This window comes from Chionomys nivalis, chromosome 10 (genome assembly GCF_950005125.1).
Source record: "Chionomys nivalis chromosome 10, mChiNiv1.1, whole genome shotgun sequence".
NCBI lineage: Eukaryota > Metazoa > Chordata > Mammalia > Rodentia > Cricetidae > Chionomys > Chionomys nivalis.
In genome coordinates, this window is record NC_080095.1 from 29,197,326 (window position 1) to 29,220,211 (window position 22,886).

Genomic DNA, 22,886 nt, shown 5'->3' on the forward strand with positions numbered 1-22,886 from the left:
TCCCACCTCAAGATTTTCTTCTGTCATATATGTCATGACAGAAGGCAATGTGTGTGTACGTGTGTGTGTGTGTATGTGTTGTGTGTGACTGTCTTAGTGTGTGATGCCATCAACTAAGATTGACGTAGAAAGTCTAGCAAAGACTGTAGAACCCAGGTCTGGACATATTGTGGCACAGATATTAGACACTCAGATGGCCCTATTCCCTGGTAAGCTTGTATTCAATGTAGAAATCAGACTGCCTGTGTACATATGGCTGTTACCAGGACAATATAATGAATGTAAAAGAGTCATAAAGTCCTTTGATGTAATATACAAAGCCTACGGAGAAAGTGGGAAGTGAGATTTGGAAGGGGGATAGGGAGCAGGGGTGGATAGAAGCCAGACTGGAAAGAGTATTATCAAGATTAGTGAGGACAGGTATGAATGGTCCATTGTACTTTGTATTGCAAAAATGTGAGGAGATATTCAAGGTCACACACACACACACACACAAGTCCTTGGATCATATAGTCCCATGGGAAGTTTTTTTTTTTTTTTTTTTTTTTTTTTTTTTTTTTTTTTTTTTTTTTTTACATTTCCCCACCAAGGTTTTGTTGAATATGAACCGACTGAGGAGCAAAATGTTCCTTTGTGTTGAAGACAGAGCTTCCAGTGGGCAAGTTCCTTCCTGTACAAACCTCAGGACCTCTGGACTCATTTCCACTTGTACAGATGAGTCTTACCCCAGCTTCCTCCTTATCACTCCCAGGTTCTCAGATAAGTTCTGAGACTTATGATCACATTCTTGCTTAAGACGACGTCTCCCTGTGACATATTGTTAAGATATATTGTATGCCCTGATGCACAGAGGTTGGGGACTATCATGTGACATGTTGCTTTAGGCAACTGTATGTCTAAATTGTACCTCTCAGGCTTTGTCTTTGAGGGGTTATCTTTTTCGATCAGTTTTGTGTTTCCAATACTTATCTCTTTTGATCAGTTTTGTATTTCCAATACTTTGCAAAGTGTCTACAACACAATCACCATTCAATATACACAAAACTTTTTTATTTACTGCTAAAAGTCAGATACCATATAACTTCTTTAAGGAATGCTTAAGGAAACAAAGAGATGGAAAATTGTGGGAAAATTTCCAAGAATTTCTCTCCGAGATGTTATCAGAGAGATGAGGACAGATAGGACTTAGGAGACAGCTGAGCTCAGGGAATGATGACAGAACGTGTGCAGTCAAATGCCACATCTGTCTTGGCACTGATGTCTGTTTAGAATGATCACATAACTGTTCTGATCACCTAATCATGTCTGTCATTTATCACAGGGATGACAATTATAATCACCAGATTTTTCAATATGGTCATTCTCTTATTCAGTACATTAAAAAAGATTCAGGAGAGTGTCTGGAAGGTATTGATCTGTACATATTAACTTTTACTTTTTATAATCTGTCACTTCTCAGTTCTCCACCTCCTCAAGGTTTCCTTCTATTACATATATGACGAACTTAGAAACAAGTCATTTCTTGGCCATGACAAATGCTCTAAAATTAATTTTATCTCCAAGCATGTTCCTAATTACAGGTCTTTCTAAATCTTCCAGTGAACTGTGTGGGTATAAGACCATTAGGATTCATCAGTCCATTTTGTGGTGTTCTGGTTGAAATCACCCCGCTACTCCCTATATGTAGGGCACAATTATTTCAGCTGACATTTGCATGTGACTATACACTTCCCCACTTAAAATTACACGACCCTTCCAATGGTTCATTATATGTGCTTTTCATTTTAAGGAGCAACAATAAAAGCATATTGGACTTGGTCTTCTAACTGTGCAATAGAGACTGGCAGCATCTCTATGACTTCTTTCAGAGCATAAATCTACCATTTATGTCAATGGAATGTACTCCAGGATATTGAAGCAAATTCTATATCATCACACAGAAACCCAGAAAAGCGGCTTTTTAAGAGAAGTTAATTATTGCTTATTTTAATAGAACATTAACAAACAATAAATGGCTATATAAATATTTATGTAAAAAAGATCTTTATAGACTTAAGAGAGGTAAAATACTGAGTGAAATTTGTATGTTTATATTTAATCCATTAAATGGATGTAAAGATGAATGACAAATTATATGTGAGTTACGATTTGCACAGTTATTCTAAATATAAATGAAACTTATCAAAACAAAGGAAACAGCTAATGACTAATTAAAAAATTAGTTAAAATATGGTGACACATCCCTGCTATATCTGAACTAAGAGTCAGCTGTTTGAAGCCAGCACAGGCTACATAGCAAGAAAAATAATAGGTGTACACAAAGTAACAAGGGTTTAATATGTACACAGCAGATGTCATATGACTAACACTAAAACACAGTCTATTGCCAACTTATTTATTGTCTTTCCAATTTAATTATAAACTTTAAAAAGTTTTTGTATTTTATGTATATGAGTGTCTTCTTTGCTCAAATGTATGTGTGCTGTGTACATGGTTGGTGTCTGCAGAGCCAGGAGAGGGCACTAGAGTCTTTGGAGCTGGAGTTACAGGCTGTTGTAAGCGGTCATGTAGGTCCTGGGAACAGGACCAGGTCTTCTGTAAGGATAACCAATACTTTTAACTGCTGAGGAATCAATTCAATTACATTACTCTTTTAAAAATAATTTAAAATTGATCTCTAAAACACCTCAAATTCTCATGATAAAGAAATCTTTAAATTATATATATTATATATAATGAAATGTTTTGTAGCTGAAAATATGATATATCATTAAAAATCCCTTAAAAAGAATAAGACACATCATTTGCTGATGTAGGAGAAGGAAAACATATTGAGAATAGATCAGATGAGAAGATAATACTTCCTTATTATAACAAGAACACAGACACACAACAAACATTTTATTGTGGGTATATTATTATTTATGCATTTGCTGATATCTAGACACATTTCCATAGAAAATTATTGGATAAATAAATCCTTAAGAAATTTTGACAGAGAATGTAGTTTGAATATTAATTGATAAGAAGGGTCACCAATCTGTGTTTTCTATTATATAGAGTTAACATATACTTATTTATATAGCAATAATTTTAAGGAAATTCTTTAATTCACAAAAACAGACATTCAAAGTCACCAAGTCAATCATTCTCAACCTGTGGGTTGTGACCCTTTCACAGGGACTACATATCAGATAGCCTGCATATTGGGTATTTAGGATTCATAACAGGGGAAAAATTACAGTTATGATGTAGCAATAAAAATACTTTTATGGATGGAGGTTACCACAACGTGAGCAACGGTTTCAAAGGAAGGATTAGGAAGATTAAGAACCACTTAGTGACTAAGTAATTATGTTGTGGGATTTTATTCTATATACCAGAATCTTAAAGTGTTAATTTAACAAAACATCTTCAGGATATTTGTTCTGATAAAGTATCAGAAAATAAATATATAAAAGAACTCAGTTTTGTACTCTGAGGAACAGAGGTAGAAGGGTCACAAGGCAAGGCAGCCTGAGCAACTCAGCAAGACCTTGTATCAAAAACTAAAATGTAACAGAAGGTTGGGAGCTGCAGCTCAGTGGTAGAGCGCTTGCCTAGCATGCAGGAGGACCTCTTTAATCACTGACACTCCAAAAAATGCAAGGTTTCTTTTGATATTTGTAGGTTATTACATTAAAAAGTTCGGCACAAAAGCTGAATGTGATAACCACTTCCTGTAACTTCAGCGCTTAGAAAATTAAGGCAGAAGAAGATTACAGTGTTGTTGAGATGTGTTTGGGCTACACTATGAGTTCCCAGCCAGTATAGGCTAACATGAGACCCTGTATCAAAAATAACTAGCCTAAACAGAGAAGCAATAGAAACAAGAAGCAAAATGTTGCAAAAACATGCATTTCAACAAAAGTTTAAACTTTTAACATATATTTTAACTGGATTAGAAAGCACTACACTTTTTGAGTGTGTGTTTAGCCCTCACTCACCTGGAACTCACTCTAAAGACAAGGCAGGCCTTAAGCACAAAGATCTGCCTGCCTCTGCCTCTTGAGTGCTGGCATTGAAGGTGTGCACCACCACCAGTCTGGAAATATTACATTTTTAATGCTTCATTGCAGTCAGATATTAACAAAGTGAAAATTATGTAGAGTGTGTTAGAATATCAGTTATGTTAGTTTGTATCTGGTTGAAAATACAGAGATAGGGTTAAAAATATGCAATGTTATGTTTTGTATTTGTAGAACTATAATTTTTTAAAAGTTATCTTATATCTATTTCTCAAGATAGCCTAATCTTTAAGAACAAACCACTTTTTATCGTTAAAATACAATAAAGCATAATTTAAAAAATACCTAAAAGTAGAGTGGGAGAAAATCCAGTGACTTTTAAGTGCTAAGTGTTAAAATACTACTACTCCAAAATATCTATTGCTGAGAATCTCTCAAAAATTCATTATTTATAAAATTTCCAAGTGTGTGTTGAATAAGACTTTTGTTTTATACTGACATAAAGAATCTAAATTTTTATAGCAATTTACAAAAGCACACATTGGTTTTGGTCTTTATCTAGCATGCTATTCGTAATATAGGAAAAAAGAAGCATTGTGTTTTCTCAGTGCTTAACTGGTGATCAATTCTAAAAGAGCTCTTCTTCTGTACCAATCCTAGTTACTTCCTTAATACTTACATCTTAAATACATACAATATGTGGAGCTTCACAGAATAATACATCACCACTGCCTTCTCAAAAAGACCACACTTTTCTGTGGATATAGATAAGCAAAACACCCCATTTACTGGTATACAAGGCATGGTATAATAAAGTCTTTTTACCCCATAGAATCTGAATGACCCCTATTTAGGCAAATAAAATTTCATCTCAATCCCTTGTTTAGCAAAAGATAATAGAATAAACCAACAGATAAATTAACTAATTGTTTACACACTGAAATATCAGTGCATTAATGCACTTTAATACATGCTTATGCAATGAGAGTCTCATATAAAACCAAGAGAGAGGCTCTGAATATGATTTAGTGGGTCAAGTGGTTGTCCTGCAAGCATGAGAATTTCAGTTTGATCTCCAGAACAAATGTAAACAAAGCTGCCCACAGTGAAATTACTTATAATCTCAGCACAGGAGAGGGTGACAACTGTAAATCCTGGGGCTGGTTGGTCAGTCTACCTGGAGAGTTCTATGCTGGTAAGAGAAGCAAAATAAAGAAGACAAACAAAGTATTTGGTGTCTGTATTAAAGACATATGCTTCCCCTCCCTGCATGCTTACATTATTTGTATGCCACAGTTTTAAAAATTATTATGCATTTAACAAGTAGTTATTGTGTAGTTCCCACTACCAAAGAATTAAGTTTACAAAGATAAATGGAAGAGGGTTCTGCCTCACTAGAAGCACCTTATGACCCAGTGAATGAGGTAGAGGTAGAAAAGTCTCATGACCTCAATATAGTTAATGCTGTGATAAATGAAGTGATCAACACATGCTAATGCATTTTTTATTGATTTAGTTATTATCCATGCAACATATATTATTATTGAATTTTTGCTAGGTACTGGGATCAATGCTTAATGTAATGCTGAATAAAAAATTACTATAGACCCTATTATCATGGGGAAAGTGATGATAGTATCAAATGATAATATCATTGTAGAAACTTTATTACTTATTCTTTATAATACCATTTTGAAAGTATTCTTGTAAACTCAAAGACTGTATCTATGGTGGTTTGATAGCAAATGGCCCCCAAAGAGAGTGGCACTATTAGGAGCAGTGTGCCATTGTGGAGATGGGCTTTGAGGTCTCATTTCTCAACCTTTATTCAGTGTGTCAGTCAGTCAACTTCTTGCTGCCTTCTGGTCAAGATACAGCCAGCACCACATCTGCCTATAGGCTACCAAACTCCCCATCATGATAATAATGGACTGAACCTCTGAAACTGTAAACTGCCACCTCAATTAAATGTTTTCTTTGTAAGAGCTGCCATGGTCATAGTGTCTCTTCACAGCAATAAAAAAAAAATAAAAGCTAATAAGAAAAAAAGTTGGTACCAGGGACTGGGGTATTGCTGTGATAGGCCTGACCATATTTTTATTTGGAGTAATATGGACTATGGCACTTTGGGTTTGGAAGAGGACTACTGTAAGTACTCCTTAATGGTGCATACTAGTTGGAGCATGGAAGACAGTGGTGCTGGTAATGATCTGAAATGTTGGGAACTCGCTTAAGAGGTTTCAGGGAAGAATTTTAGTAGGTTGCCTTGAAATCATTCTTGAGATATTTTGGTGAAGGAAGTGACTGCCTTTTGTCCTTGTCAGAAGAGTCTCCCTGAGGCTAAAATGAAGAGTTTTGGATTAATTCCATTGGCAGAGGAAATCTCAAAAGAGTCTAGTATAGACTCTCTTGTATTGATATTAGTGATAACTCTAATGAAGTTTTATAATGAAAAGGAACAAGTAAAGTAGGGTAAATTACAAAAAGTTAAGTTTTGAGGAGAAAAACAGCATAGGAAGAAGAACAAAGGTAAATTCCGTGTTCAAAGTGATAAACAGATTAAGAAATGGAATAAATGGAGTGACGACCTTAGGGCAAGATGGTAACCAGCTCAGATTCCAACTTGTGAAAAGGAACTAAAGAAAAAAATTAGAGTCAGGTATGGTGGAACACAACTTTAATCCCAGTACTGGAAATGCAGAAGCTGGCAGATCTCTGAATTTGAGGCCAGCCTGGTCTACAAAGCAAGTTTCAGGACAGCTAAGTTGTGAAAGACAGAGTTGGTGAAGACATAGTTGAACAAGGGTTCCATATTCTAGCACCAGAAAGCAGCAGAAGTTGACAGTTTCAGCTACGTGGTTCTGGATTTAGATTTAAAGACAGAAGAAAGGATATACGGATTATGCACTGAAGCCAGGCATGTGTCAGAGGTGTCCCTGAATGGAGGCCTAGTAGAGAGGTCATTGCATGAAGCTGTGAAGCTGAAGCCTGTATCACCTTGGATAACCAAAGATATAGCGGTGCAAGAGTCATGGGATATCTGCCAAGGAGAGCTGCAAACAGGGAGTGGAACAAGCCCAGGAGAAAGAAACATGCTGTAGTCAACAAATCTTGAAAGGAGTTGGAGATGTGAAGAACTCTTTGACATCAGACATGGAGGTGGATTTGAAGTTTGCCCAGCTGATTTTTGTTCTTCTTTGGTCTAGTATTTCCATGCTATGTTCTCTTCTCTGTGTTTGAGAATGGTAAAATATATCCTATGCCATTATATGTTGGAAGCATGTGATCTGTTTCTTGATTTTAATTTTTATAGGGGATTGCAGTTAAGAGATTGCCCTGTGTCTAACATGAGACTTTGAACTTTGAAACAAGTTTGAGACTGTGGGGGACTTTTGAAGATGGACCGAATACATTTTTTTTTTGTATTATGATATAACTATAAGCCTTTGGGGGCCAGGGAGTGAAATGTGATGGTTTGAAAAAATAACCCTCAAAGTATTAGGAGGTGTGGCCTTGTTGGACAATGTATGTCACTTTTAGGCAGGTTTTGAGATCTCTCTTTCTCAAGCTTCCTTCAGTGTGACAGTCAGTCGAGCTCCTTCTGCTTTCTGGTCAAGATGGAGACTGTACTACATCTGCCTGAAAGCTGCCATGCTCCCTGTCATGATGATCATGGACTGAACCTCTGACACTGTGAGCCACCACCTCAATTACATGTTTATTTGTAAGCGTTGCTGTGGTCATGGCATCTCTTCACAGCAATCAAAAACCCTAACTAAGACAATGCCTTAATATATTTGTCTGTTTTTAAGTAAAAGCCCTTGATACCTGCTTTGCTTAGAGACCATTTCAAATAGCAACGTGAAATATACCTATTAACAAAAGAATCTGTAAATATTATTTTAAGTAAAATGACGGAAATAGAATCAGCAGGATTATTTTTACCTTTCCTTATTCTGGCGATAAAACACAAATCTTTATACTCCCCCCAGGTATAAGATTGTAAAGGAAAGCTAATGTCTTAAGTTGCACAAATATCTGTTTTCTAACTTTCCTTTTACTTATTCTTGTGTCTTTCACATGATGCATCTTGATGCCATTCATTTTCCTATACCTTCATATCTGCCCTCTGCTTTTGCACCCCCCAAAGAAAATTTAATAGAAAACAGAAAAAGAAAAAAAAAGGCTCGGGGAATCTCCTCATGAACGTTGCAGTAAGACACAGTGTGTCACACAGTAAAGTCAAGCAGTAAACCCCTTTGTCCACATATCTTGCAAGTGCTCATTGCAAAGAGTCTTTGGTCTGGTTCAAGGCCTCTGGTTTCTGCTACACTATTGATGCTGAGTCCTCACTGGGACTTCTCTTGGTTATCCTGCTGCTGCCTTATGTTGTAGAAATCCTGAAGTTTTGGGTCTGCAGGACTGGTCCCTTCAAGTGCTCCAGCAGATCACAGATAGGGTAGATGTTGGGGTGGATCAACTCAATCCTGGTTCTGGGCCTGGGTAGTTGCCAGGTTGGGCAGCCTGCCAGCTCTCCCTTGTCCTCACTATCAGAGTGAGTTCTCCTGCATTGCCTTGGCAAGTTCACCCTTCGTAGCCATGAGCAAGGGGTGGGGCCAGTTCTCCTGCTTTCATGTAGGGTTGGATCTCCCTCATCTACACTATCAGGGCCAGCTCTACTTTGTTGCCCAGGCAAGGTGCATGGGTCACTTTCCTGAGTGCTACAGCCATGAGGAGCACGGAAAACTCTCCTGCTCTTATGACCATAGGTCCAGCTCTCCCACCTGCCTCAGTGATGAGTGGGTGGACACATCTCTCTCCTGCCCATGCCAACACATGACAGGTGAATATTGGTGATAACTCTTCCATTCTCACAATATCAGAGCTGGCTCATCCACACCTCTGCCAATAGGGCTGGCTCTGTTATGCTGCCCAGAGCCTGGCAGGGGCAGTTCTCTTGCATTTCTTATCTCAGGGCCAACTCTTCTACCTTCCTCAGGCATTGTAAGGTACATAGCCAAAAAGTAGCACAGAGTTTGGTATTGCTCTCCTAACAGCCCAGTCTCACAAGAATTCAGGGTCCCAGAATAGCCACAACAATCCCCTCTGAGGACCAAGTTCCAAATGACCTAATAATGACCTCCCTCTAGGTCCACCTCTTAAAGGTCTAGGGCACTTCCGTGTTTCATCACCCTGGCAACCATACTTCCGTTACACAAATGCTGGGGGAATAAGCCATATTCTAATTACAAAACCAGGAGAGACAGACAGGCCAGCATACAAACAGACAGAAGAGAGAGAAGGGGGGCTTGGGGATCTGAAAAGAATATAACATTATCTCATTAAAGTGGTTATTACTTCACATATCTGTTTAGCATCTTTTAAAATGAGCATGTCTTCCTAGGAGTGATCATACTTTCCTGAGGGGTGTTTCTTTGGCCAGCTGATTGACTAACATAACTGGATTACCTTGTTTGCTTATGTTTCAGGTATCTTGAAATGTTAGGTCTCTAGCTATGACACATTATAAAGGATTATGCCCTAAAAACAGCTAAGTCTAAATGATTTCAATCAAGTTACTGGTGTTTATTTTACTACATGTTATAAAGATGTCAACAATGGAAACAGCTAATGGGATGTTCATTCATGGATAGGACAAAGATTCTGTGAGAAAATTTCTGACTGGTAACTCCAGCATATTTTTCATAGGTTCTTATTAGTTGAGTTCTCATGGATTTTGTAAGAATCCATTTTCTGGTATTTTACCACATAAAGAAATTTAAAAACATATAATATTGAGAAAATCCTCATACTGACTAATATTTTTGCAGAATATTAAATTTTAATTAATTGAAAATTCTTTAGAGTATATATATTCCTTATATATTGTGCCAATATTTTACTAAATTGATGCAGAAATTAAATAGACTTTTAATGCTTCTGTTTATAAAATATTAACTTGAATTAATGGAGTCTCTCTGTCTGAGTTACATGGATTAATTGATGTTAGGAATGAAACCAGAAAATAAATTGACCAATAATTAAATCAAAGGAAAAGATGCCTCTGATAATCAACTAGTCAATGGGATTGATGAAATTGTCCATATAAATATCTGAAATTCTGCAAAGCATTTCCCTTGGATTTTCAGTTTGTATTTTTAATGCATTGCATCTTAGCAATGGTATTGCAGAATTATACTCTAAACATAATTTAGTTTATGTTTCATTTGTGGGAGAGTTAATGATGTTGGGAAGTAAGTAGTGTTAAGAAATTATAAAAGATAGATTTCCTTCTTTAATGGAGTCATTAAAGATCATTTTGCTTTTTGATGCTTATCTTAGAAAAATTAGTTTCTGGGATCAAGGAATTTGAGCATTGTTTATAAGCCATTATATCCCATCCATAATAATTATAACCTCATAAGAGGATGTAGAAGAGGCGGAGGGGAAGGAGAAAAAAATATACTTCTGTTGATGGACTGACTGGAAACTTTAAAAAGTATTTTAGGAATGCTGTGGGTAGCATTAGTCTTCTAATCTACCCCAGCTGTTCATGTCTCTAGCTGTAAATTTGGGCAAAAGGTATCAGACATGCACATGGGGACCATGTTACCCACCTCTGTTGGAGAAAGACAGCCCACTCTTCTTGGGAGAGACAGGCAGGACCTGAGGTAAGAAGGCCAAAGTTTTTGGAGTTGATACATCTCTATTAGGAAACCCAACACTGATTAGAGTCAAAGTGAAGTGCTGATGAGTACCCAGGACAAATGGGACAGAGTCCAGAAGGACAGGTCAAGTACACACAGTGCTTCCCTCCTGGTCTTTGGGCAACAAAACCATCTTCAGGTATTAGATCAGGAGGGTTGGGAACCTTCTTGGGATGAAATGACGATTCTGGTACTGAGTGCATGGAGAAATGAAGAATGAAAGTAAAACATTTTAAATATATGTTTCTGAGACATTATTTTAATGTGGTGTTATATGTATATGTGTGCACGTAAGTGTGTCTGCATGTGTATGTGTTTGCATGTGTAAGTGCAATACACACAGAAAAAAATAAAGTTTTATTGGAGTCTGCTTTAGTAATAAGCACTTTCTAATGTTTAGGGTCATCTTGTGATAAAGATTTAATTCTTACATATGTGTTGAGGGTCTGTCTGTAAGTAGGTTATCACCTCTTTCCATATGTTCCATTCATTCCTGGATTTGAGTTGAAGATTATCTAACAGAACACTGACATTCTCATGATCAAGGGCAAAAGTCTACTCAAGTGACATGGTGTCATAAATTAGGTAGCTCAGAACAGTCTCTGAGGGTCAGAAGTGTAGGCTTGACTTAAGTTCTGAGTTGCAGGAGACTAAAACCAAGGTTCTTGGGAGAACCCACTTCTCTGTACATTCAAGTTCACAGCAGATACAATTCTTGAGAGTGGGATTTAGCTCTCCTTCTCCTTGCTGTCTCTCACGGAGGGATGTTCTAGTTCCTGGTGTCTCTCTGAAGTCTGGGCACACAGGCTCCCTAGGTCTTAAGACAAATGTTGGAGGACACTGCATCTTCCTCATGTTTGAGTGAGGAGCTAGATGTGGGGTACCCAGGGAATTAGCAGTTGACCCTTATGTCTGTTACAATTTCTCCCTTTGTGGTTAAACATTTTCTAAGATTCTAATAGGTTCTTCCTGCTAAAGCAGTGGGTATGAGATGGGGGGGGGGTCTCCTTATCCATGACACATACATATGTTCTTATCCTCAGCAGATACCTGCTTCATTTATCATTTGCATTGCCCCTTCGACCCTCCTTATTGATTTTTCAATAAGATCTCAGGAAGAATAGTATAAAAGTTAAATCTGTTCTCCATCACACTGTAGGAGACAGAAACAGTCACTTTATAACAATGAATATGCAACCCATCCCAGAAATATTCATTAAGTCACTGTAGGCATAACAAACCCAGAATCTTTAAACTCCTACCTACGTCTCCTGTTAACTCGCTCCTGTGTATTTGCAGGATATGCTTGCTTTCTGTTATTGCAATAAATCTTCCCTGGAGCGCACCTTTGCTATCTCTCATGGCAATAAATCTGATTCTTTGTTGTCCACTTTAGAATTCCATCCTCAGCTGACCAAGTCCTTCCTAGACTCCCAGTTCCAATGGCAGATTCACCAGATAATACAGGACAATCTTCCTATTTTTAAAGCTAGTGATTAATGACCTTAATTATATCCACAGAGTTCCTTCACCGTAGTACTTAGAATAGTGTTTGGCTGAATAAGTGGGAGACAAGAGTCTTTGGGGGACATCTTTAAAGTTTTGACTTTAGACATTTTTTTAAGAGTGTGATAAATCTCCTAATATCTACAAGTATTAAAGGGACTGTTGAAAAAGCAAGATCGATAGAAAAAAAAAAAACTCCTCTTGAGTTGATAAGAAGTGCACTAGAAGAGAATGGTGTCCTGAGCTTGGAGGAATTATGTATCTGCCTTATAAGACTTTTTCATAAAAGAAATAAAGACATTTAGAATTTGTTTCCGGGGCACAGAGTCCCCACTCCAGGCTTCTGTATCCAGAGTAAAGGCATTTGAACCTGGACACAGAAGGGGATTCAGCTGCGGGTTAGCATTGGAGTCAGGGAGGGTCAAGGTAGGAGGGCTTGCAGCCTCAGTAATAGGTAGACAGAAGATGGAAAGGGGAGAGTGGAAAGGTCTGGCTTCTGAGTAGGAGTCAGAAAGTAGGAAAGCCCAGCAATGGGGTGTGCAGATGTTGGGGAGCAGGCTTCTGAGGTGCACAGGCACTTATCCTTTAGATCAGTGTCGCTCTCATTCCCATACCTTGGCATTGATCATGTCATTTTTCTTTACACTGTTTGGTTGAGGCTGATCTTTCTTTTCAGAGTCCAAAATATTATTTCCTCTGCAGCATGAAGGGTCACATCTCAAAGGTCTCCTCATCTAGTCTATACATGGTGACCTTGCCTGTGTACCTCAAAGTGCATGTTGCTACAATGATTAATATTGATTGTAAATTTAATAGGAGTCGGAATCAACTAAGGGACACTCATTTAGGAAGGTCTTTGAGGGTATTTCTGTGAAGAAATACCTGTAAGAAATAAACTCACTTCCATAGTGGTGACCAATATGCTCCTGTGACAGCCCAGAAATAAAGAAGTCAAAAAAAAAATAAAAATAAAAACAAAACAAAACAAAAAACCCACTTATGAATGTGGAATATCAAGTTCGTCTTTAGTTCTCATGATGTAATTTCTTTTGAAGCTCAGTTCCACACAGTTTTCCTCCATTTTTATACTTTGAAATTATTGACTTTTTATTTTTGTTCATATATGAAAATACATGTTTATGTTTCTGTGTACATATGTCTGTGAGTGTATGCCACATGTGTATGGGTGTCCATGGCTACCAGACGTTGGTGTCAGATCTCCATCTTTCCAGGCCCCCCGTACTTTTAAAAATAGGAACCTAAAATGGCCAGACAAAAATGGTCCTTCAAAATTTCAAGGGGGCAAAGAGAATGAATCCAAAGTCATACAGATTTTCTGTTTTGCCTCTGCAAGAAGGAAATGGGTGCCATCTGGGAGGAGATTTCATTTGCTGCCTAATTAATTCTCCATGTTCCCTGATATGCAAGTGCGGAGCCTTTAGATACAACTGGAAAAGGGAACAGATGGTGTTGTGCATTTACCTATTGCCTACTGTGATCATCTCCCTAATTAATCTAAATACAGCGCCCATTATTTAATCTTAATCAAAACTTCAACTAGCTAAGTTTTTTTTTTTTTTGGTATCATTATGAAGTTATTTTCCTCTGTTCCCATTTGCTTAATGCATCCTGATGTTTGCCTTGAGTTGTAAGGTCTTAAAAAGGTTTGAAGAAGCATCCACATCAGGCGTGGTGTTTCCTATAAGTGCACAGCAAGCAGATCCTCCAGTTGTTAATGTCAGAACTCTAATCCAAGGACAACTGACATGGACCTTCTCAAATATTTTAAATTAATGACTCATATAAACACAATAAAGCTCATATTTTTTTTTGAAGGTTTCAATTTGTTTTGATTTATGTGTCTTGCTGTATGGATGCCATTTGAATGCAGGTACTTGCATAGGCCAGAAGAGGGTGTCAGATTCTGGCAGCTGGTTTTACAGAAGGTTGCCAGACTCCTGACAGGGGCACTGGGAACAAAACTCAGCCCTTGTGAAAGAGAAACACAAGCTCTCAGCAGTTGAGCCATCACTCTAGCCCTTCATATTCTATATTAGAAATAATAATAAAGATTCTGTAGCTATGTCTAAGATTATATGTATAGGACTTAGGACTGTGAAACATAAAATATCTAATTTTCCTTGTTAATATTAATAAATATTAATTTTTCACTTTAACATTACTGAATATGTGGCTTTCAAAAGTATTGGTAATAAGTATTCAGCATTACATTTAATATTTTTCTGGTAAGGATTGATAAAATCACCCAGTCAGTGTCTTTCTTGTTTCCTCTTATAATTGTTTGAAGAAAATTAATAATTAGAGAGCCTGTGATTTCCTGTTGAAAATGATTTTTTTCATATTTACAATAAGCTAATAAAAATATATCCAAGAAAGAGTAGTTATGAATCACATGAGAGTTACTTTCATTTCATTTCATTTTTTCTTTAAAAAGAATTTTTCTCTTTACCGGAATATAGATTATTTTCCCATATAATATATCCTGATTTTAGTTCCCCTTTCTCCACTTCACCTAGTTCCTCCCCAGTCCCCCTCCCCCTCTGGATCTGCTCCCTCTCCATCTCTTATTGGAAAAGAACAGGCTTCTAAGAGACAACAACCAAATATGACAAAATAATAAGATGAATCAAAAACAATCATGTGGGACATGGCAACCTAACAGGAGGATAAGAGTCTCAAGAGCAGGCACATGAGTCAGAAACCTGCTTGTTTTCACATCAAGAGTCCCATAAGAGTACTAAGATAATAACTTTAAGGTCTGAAAAAACTCATGTAGGTCCAGTCTCTGTGAGCACATATGTTCCTAGCTTGGTTCAGAGGTTCTTGTTCTCCTGCTTTCCCCCACCCACTCTGGCTCTTCTACTCTTTCTTCCTCCTCTTCTATGGACTCCATGAACACTTAGGGGAGGGAGTTTATGGAGATCTCCCATTTAGACCCTCTCCACATAACGTCTGGCTGTGGGTCTCTGCTTCTGTCCCCATAGATTGTCAGGGCAAGCACCATGATGCCTGGAGAAGGCACTGATCTCTGAGTACAGCAGAATATCATTAGGAGTCATTGTGTTGATACAGTTTTTGTGTATTTAGACTAACAGTGTTTGGTTTTACCCTAGATTTCTGGGCGATCTAGTCTCTGGTTCTTGGTTACCCAAGCAGTGTCAGGTAACCTCCTTGCGGATCGAACCTTAAGTCAAATCAGGCATTATTTGGCTACTCCCACAAGTTCTGTGCCACCATTGCTGTACCAGATTTTTCTTTTTGGGACAACAACCAGCTTCCAAATAATGACATTGAGACTTCTTATTAGTTATGAATGCTTGACCTTATCTTAGCTCTTATTTTAATCTGTTTCTCTTTATCTACATTTTGACTTGGGGCGTTTTATTTCTCTTTCTGTATCTCTTACTCTCCTGTTGTCTCTGTGCCTGAATAGCTGGCAACTGCCTGGCTTGTGGCTCAAGGCATATCCCCCTCTTTCTCCTTGTTCTCTCCTCTCCTCTCCTCTCCTCTCCTCTCCTCTCCTCTCCTCTCCTCTCCTCTTCTATTCCCTCCCCTTACCTCTCTTTTTCTCTTCTTGAGCCTAGATTTACTCCTATTTATTCTCTCTGCCCACCATCCCCACCTATCCTTCTTTCTGCTTAGCTATTGGCCATTCAACTTTTATCAGACCTTGCCTTAGGCAGGCAAGGTGAAATAGCAACACACTTTTTCACAATTAAACAAATAAAGCAAAAACAAATGTAACATTTCCTCACATCATCAAACAAATACAGCAGAAGCAAATGTAACATACCATTACACAGCTAAACATTCCATTGCATAAACAAATGTAATGCATCTTTGTCTAGGTAAAACAATATGCCATGACACATTGATCTAGCAGGCAGGATATATAGTAGGTCAATGGTTTTTGCCTGGGTTGGTTTCTACATTTCTCTTTTGGGTTCTGCAGAGCACCTTCCTGCAGCAAAGAGGTTAGAATGTAAGGTTGAAAGTTTCATGTAGGTATTAGGTCAATTTCTTCATATTCCATGATCTGTGTGGGTATTGTCTTTAGAAAAAGGGCCCAGTTATAAGTGTCTGAAGACTAACTCTTTGTCTTGGCCAACAACTCAATTGAATGCAACACAGTACTGTTACTCTAGGCCTTACCTTCTGACAACAGATGCCCTGTTGAGACTCCATGTCTCTCATTACTAGGAATACTCATCGGGATGACCTTTATATATTTTAGGAAGTTTCCACTGAACTAGGAGATGATCTTTGTGCTCATTGGGTATGGGGTCAGAGAGGGAAGGGAGACCACAGCAGGTTTCCTTAACAGAGTTAGGGAAGAGACTGGGGGTAGGGTGTTGGATCTCAGGAGCTGTAGGTAAGGTGTGGGCCAGGCTTCAGTCACTTGTTACCTGGGGAGGAGTGGCCCTTGTGTTGTCAGGAAGGGCTGGATGGAATTGGTGTCTGGAGCAGAAAAACACACTGAGGGATAACAGTTAGGGAAGATCTTTGGGATCCACAGGAGATGGGGATGCAGGGAAGGTTAGCAGGTGTGTTGTACAAGATCAAGATAAGGCTGGGGAGGGATCTGGGCAAACAGGATACTACTTTCATTTCTTATAGCTATAAAAAGAATAACTAATTATGAATTAGTACAGAAAACGACCTCAATTAAGTAAACATACATTTTATTTTAATAAAGTAATTAACCTAATGGCACAGTGATTATATTTAACATATGTTTATATATATTATAAATACATATATGCATTTTCACAGTAAACAGATTGTGTTTCTTCCATCAGTCAAGGTATGATGGTTTCTATTTCCTGACCCTAGACTTCTTTACCAAGCCAGGCAATTTAAATGACTGTTTAGGGTAATACTTTCCTTTAGAAACTAGTTAGTTGGAGAACTGATTCATTATGCATTCCATTTTTTGCTACAGTTCACCAACACACTTATCATTCTGCACTGCTATTCAACTTTGGCTTTTTACATGACTCTTTCACAAATCTGTGAGGTTGGTTCCAGGAATCAGAGATCATATCTAATTTACTTTTTATCCTCAGAATCTGGAATCGGGCTTGGCACATTGTTTGGGATCAACTAGTGTTACAAAACGAATGAATTGCTCACATTTACCTGAAAGGGTGATGGTATGATACAAGGCACACTCAACATACATTTTACCCAGGTGAAGAATAATGAACCTGATTATTAAGTGGATGTGAAGAAACCCACAATAATTCTCCTTAAAGAAATGTTTATTCTTTCCATGCCCAAATGTTTCACTCATTGTTTTTCATCCTCTTTTATGCTTCAGGAAAGCAGGGACAAGCCTAAGCACAACTCTCTGTAAATGCCTCAGTTGGGACTGCTATTGGTTGTTACTGCTGAGCAGCTACAGCAGAATGAGTTCACTGCTTCTATGTCTTAAGACATTCCGACTGTGCCCTGGAGTCCCTACTGCCCTCATTTGTAACTTTCATCAGTGCCCAATCAATAAACAATGTCAATCTCCTTGTATTCTCCCTAAGGTATTTTCTTCTCCTCCCTGCCCATACATCATGTCTGAGGAATATATTCAGCTCTTATATGTGGCTTTTCTATAACTTATATGAGAGAAAAAACCAAAATATCTGCTGAAGAAGGCACCTCAGCCAAAATGTAACTGGTATTAGTACTCCTAATGAATAATATTCCAGATTCTACTGAAATTTATTCATCAGGAGGGAAATTATTCCATCAAAAAACTCACTGTATTGTAATTTAACACTTTATGACATTTCTCTAATACTGTGACATCATATATTACTTTTTAGTTTGTTTTGGAGATTTTCTCAGAAATCATATTGTAAATCCAAAGATAACTCATCAACATCTGAATGGGACTTCCTAATAACTTAGTTCACTGGTGTTTAGACCTATTCAGGAGCATCTTTGCGTGTCTCCTATGTAGTTATTAACATTTAGGTTTTTGTCACTTCCTGAAATTTACTTGTTTTTACATCTATTTCTCCATTAGTTGTTTTAATACAGTACTCAGTTTTAAACTATAATTTGTTAATACTTTTGTTATAGTTTTTGTATATGATATATTTGTGTGTATGTGTTTCTGTGTAGGTGTGCCTGCACAAGTATGGGTGTGGTGGCCAATTGTCAATGTTGAGTGTCTTCCTCAATTACTCTCTACCTAATTTTTTTTGAGGTGGAATTTGTCACTGAAGACAGAGTTTACTGATTTGTGTAGATTGGTTGTCTCACAGTCTTCAGGGATCCTCTTGTTTCTGTCTCCCCAGCCTTGGATTACAGGGACAGGTTGCCACACTCTGGCTTTTTATATTGTTGCTGGGAATCTGAGCTCAGGCCTTAAAGCCCAAGGAGAAGCACTTTACCAACTGAGCCATCTTCTCAGCACCTCTAATGTAAGTTTAGGGATTGTGTTAAGTCACAAATTGAATTTTTAAATGTATTTTGCTTGTTTGTTTTCTTGTTTCCTTCTCTGACAGGAGTTTCCTGTCACCCATGCATTGTAGAAATCACTATGTAGCCCAGATAGGCCTTGAACTTGTAGCTTAAATCTCCTGAGTACTGAGGTTAAATGCAATAAATCACCACATTCAGCTCCAAGTAGAACTTTTTATCTTATTTTTTCAAACAATCTTTTTTTTTTTATTTTACATACAAATCCAAGTTACTACTCCCTCCCTTCCTCCTTCTTCCCAAACCTTCCCCCACCTGGCTTCCCATCCATCCCTTAGAGAGGGTGAGGCTTCCCGTGGGGAGTCAACAAAACTGGAACATCACTCTGAGGCAGGGCCAAGGCCCTCCTCCCTATATCTAGGTTCAGCACGGTATCCTTCCAAATAGAGAATGGGCTCCAAAAAGGCAGTTCAAGCAATAGAGATGAATCCTGGTCCTGTTGCCAGCGACCCCACAGATGGCCCATGCCACACAACTGGTACCCACATTCAGAGGGTCTAGTTTGATCTTATCCAGGTTCCCCAGATATCAGTCCAGAGTGAGGAGCTCCCACTAGCTCAGGTCAGCTGTTTCTGTAGGTATCCCCATCATGGTCTTGACCCCTTTGCTTATATTATCACTCCTCCCTCTCTTTTACTGTACTTTAGGAGTGCTTGGTGAAGTGCTTAGCTGTGGACCTCTGTATCTGCCTCCATCAGTTGCTGGATGAAGGTTCTATGATGACAGTTATGCTAGTCATCAATCTGACTACAGGGCAAGGCCAGTTCAGGCACCCTCTTCACCACTGCTCAGGGGCTTAGCTGGGGTCATCCTTATAGATTCCTGGGAACTTCCCTAGTGCCAGGTTTCTTGCTAACCTTATATAATGGCTCCCTCAATTAAGATAGCGCTTTCATTTCTCTCCTTCTCCATCCTTTCCCCGTCTTAACAATCCCATATCCTCATGTTTTCCTTACCCTTCCCTTTTCCTTCTCCCTCTTCCACTCTCCCTACTTTCCCCACCACACTCCCAATTTTCTCAGGAGATCTTGTCTATTTCCCCTTCCCAGGAGGATCTATGTATAACTCTCTTAGGGTTCCCCTTGTTACTTAGCTCCTCTGGGGCCATGGACTATAAATTGGTGATCCTTTGCTTTAAGTCTAATATCCATTTATGAGTGAGTACATACCATGTTGTCTTTCTGGGTCTGGGTTACTTCACTCAGGATGTTCTTTTCTAGTTCCATCCATTTGCATGAAAATATCAAGATGTCCTTTTTTTCTGTTGAGTAGTACTCCATTGTGTAAATGTACCACATTTTCTTTGTTTGAGGGGACTCTATGCTGTTTCTAGGTTCTGGATATTATGAATAGTATACCCATGAAAACACAGGCAGGAGATAACCTCACACCAGCAACACCCCCCCCCAAAAGGGAAACACACAAAAAGGAATTAACAATCACTGGTTATTAGTATCTCTTAGTATCAATGGGATTAATTCTCCTATAAAAAGACACAGGTTGACAGAATGGGTATGAAAGCAGGATCCATCTTTTTGCTGCAAACAAGAAACACATCTCAATCTCAAAGACAGAAATTGCCTCAGAGTAAAGTGTTGGGAAAACATTTTTCAATCAAATGGACCTAAGAAACAAGCAGGTGTAACTATCCTAATATCTAACAAAATAGACTTTGAACTAAAATCAATTAAAAGAGATTGAGAGGAACACTTCACACTTATCACAGAAAAAAATCCATCAAGATGAATTCTCAATTCTAACCATCTATGCCCTAAATACAAGAGCACCCACATATGTAAAAGAAGCAGTACTAAAACTTATTACTTAGTACGTAGAGCTGGTTCTTTGAGAAAAATCAACAAAATAAACAAAACCCTTATCCAAACTATCCAAAAGGTAAAGGGAGAATAATATCCAAATTAACAAAATTAGGAATGAAAACGGGACATAAAAACAGACACCAAAGAAATCTAGAGAATCATTAGGTCATATTTGAATACTTGTACTCCACAAAATTGGAAAATCTGAATAAAATGGACAATTTTCTGGCTAAGTATCACAAACCAAAATTAAATCAAGACGAGATGAACTATTTAAGTAGACCTATAACCCCTAAGGAAATAGAAGCAGACATCAAAAGTCTCAAAACCAGAAAAAAAAAAAAAGCCCAGTGTCGAATGGTTTCAGCACAGAATTCTACCAGAATTTCAAAGGAGAGCTAATACCTCAAATTGTTCCACACAATAGAAACAGAACGAACATTGCCAAACGCTTTTTACAAGGCAAACCTGTTACCCTGATACCTAAACCACAGAAAGACTCAACTAAGAAAGTGAGTTACAGACCAACCTCCCTCATGAACATATGCAATAAAATACTGGCAAACCAAATTCAAGAACACATCAAAAAAATTCATCCACCATGATAAAGTTAGTTTCATCCCTGAGATGCAGAAATGATTCAACCAACAAAAATCTATCAATTGCCATCCACCATATAAATAAAGTGAAAGAACAACAACAAAAATTCTCATTAGTTGCTGAAAATCCTTTGAAAAAATTCAACACTCATTCATGATAAAGGTCTTGGAGAGATCAGGAATACAAGGAGCATATCTACACATAATAAAAACAATACATAATAAGCTTACATCCAATGTCAAACTAAATGGGGAGGAACCCAAAGTGATTCCACTAGAATCAGGAACAAGAAAGTGTTTTTCACTCTGTCCATAGTTATTCAATATACTACTGGAACATCTAGCTCCGAGGAATAAGACAACAAAAGGAGATCAAGGGGATTCAAACTGGAAAGGAAGAAATCAAACTTTCATTATTTGCAGATATGACAATATATATATAAGTTGTTGGAGAAGGGGCTGCTTGTTGATTTCTGGCCACCCGGCTAGTTTAGTCCCAAAATAATCACAGAGAAACCATATTAATTAAATCACTGCTTGGCCAATTTGCTCTAGCTTCTTATTGGTTAACCCTTACATATTAATTTAACCTATCTCCATTAATCTGTGTATCACCTCGTGGCAGTGGCTTACTGGCAAAGTTTCAGCATGTCTGACACTGGTGGCTCCATAGCTTCTCTCTCTCTACCTTCCTTCTCCCATGCTATAGGCCAAGCCAGTTCTTTATTCATTAACCAAAAAAAGCAACACATAGACAGAAGGACTTCCCACACCAATAAGTGACCCCAAAATTTCTACCAGGGAACTCTTACAGCTGATAAACACCTTAAGTAATGTGGAAGGATACAAGATAAACTCAAAAAAATCAGTAGCCCACCTACATACAAATGATAAAAAAGCTGAAAAAGAAATCAGAGAAATATTGCATTTTGCAATAATTTGGGCTAACACTAACCAAAGAAGTTAAAAACCTGTACAACAAGAACTTTAAGTCTTTGAAGAAAGAAATGGAAGAAGAAATCAGAAATTGGAAAGCTTTCCCTTTCTCTTAGATACATAGAATCAGCATAATAAAAAGGGCAGTGTTAGCAAAAACAATCTACAGATTCAATGTAATCTCCACCAAAATACCAACACAATTCTTCATAGACCTTGAAAAAACAACACTCAAGTTCATATGGAAAAACAAAAAACCCAGGAGAGCCAAAACAATCCTGTACAATAAAGGAACTTCTGGAAACATTACTATTCCTGACATCAAGTTCTATTATAGAACTGCAGTAATGAAAACTGCTTGGTATTGGCATAAAAAATGACTGGTGGACCAATGGAATTGAGTTGATATTAATCCATATACCTACAAACACCTTATTTTTTATGAAACTAAAATTATACAATGAAAAAGGGAAGTGTCTTCAACAAAAGATGCTTGCGTAGCTGGATGTCAACATGTAGAAGACTGAAAATAGATCCATATCTAACTTCATGCACAAAACTCATCCAAATGAATCAAAGACCTCAGCATAAATCCAGCCACACTGAACCCCATAGAAGAGAAATCAGGAAGTAGCCTTGAAAACATGAGCAAAGGAACCACTTCCTAAATATAATACAGTAACACAGAAACTGAGAATAACAATAAATAAATGGGACCTCCTAAAACTAAGAAGCTTCTGTAAGACAAATGACACAGTCAATAAGACAAAAGGGCAAACTACTGAATGGGAAAATCTTCACCAACATCAC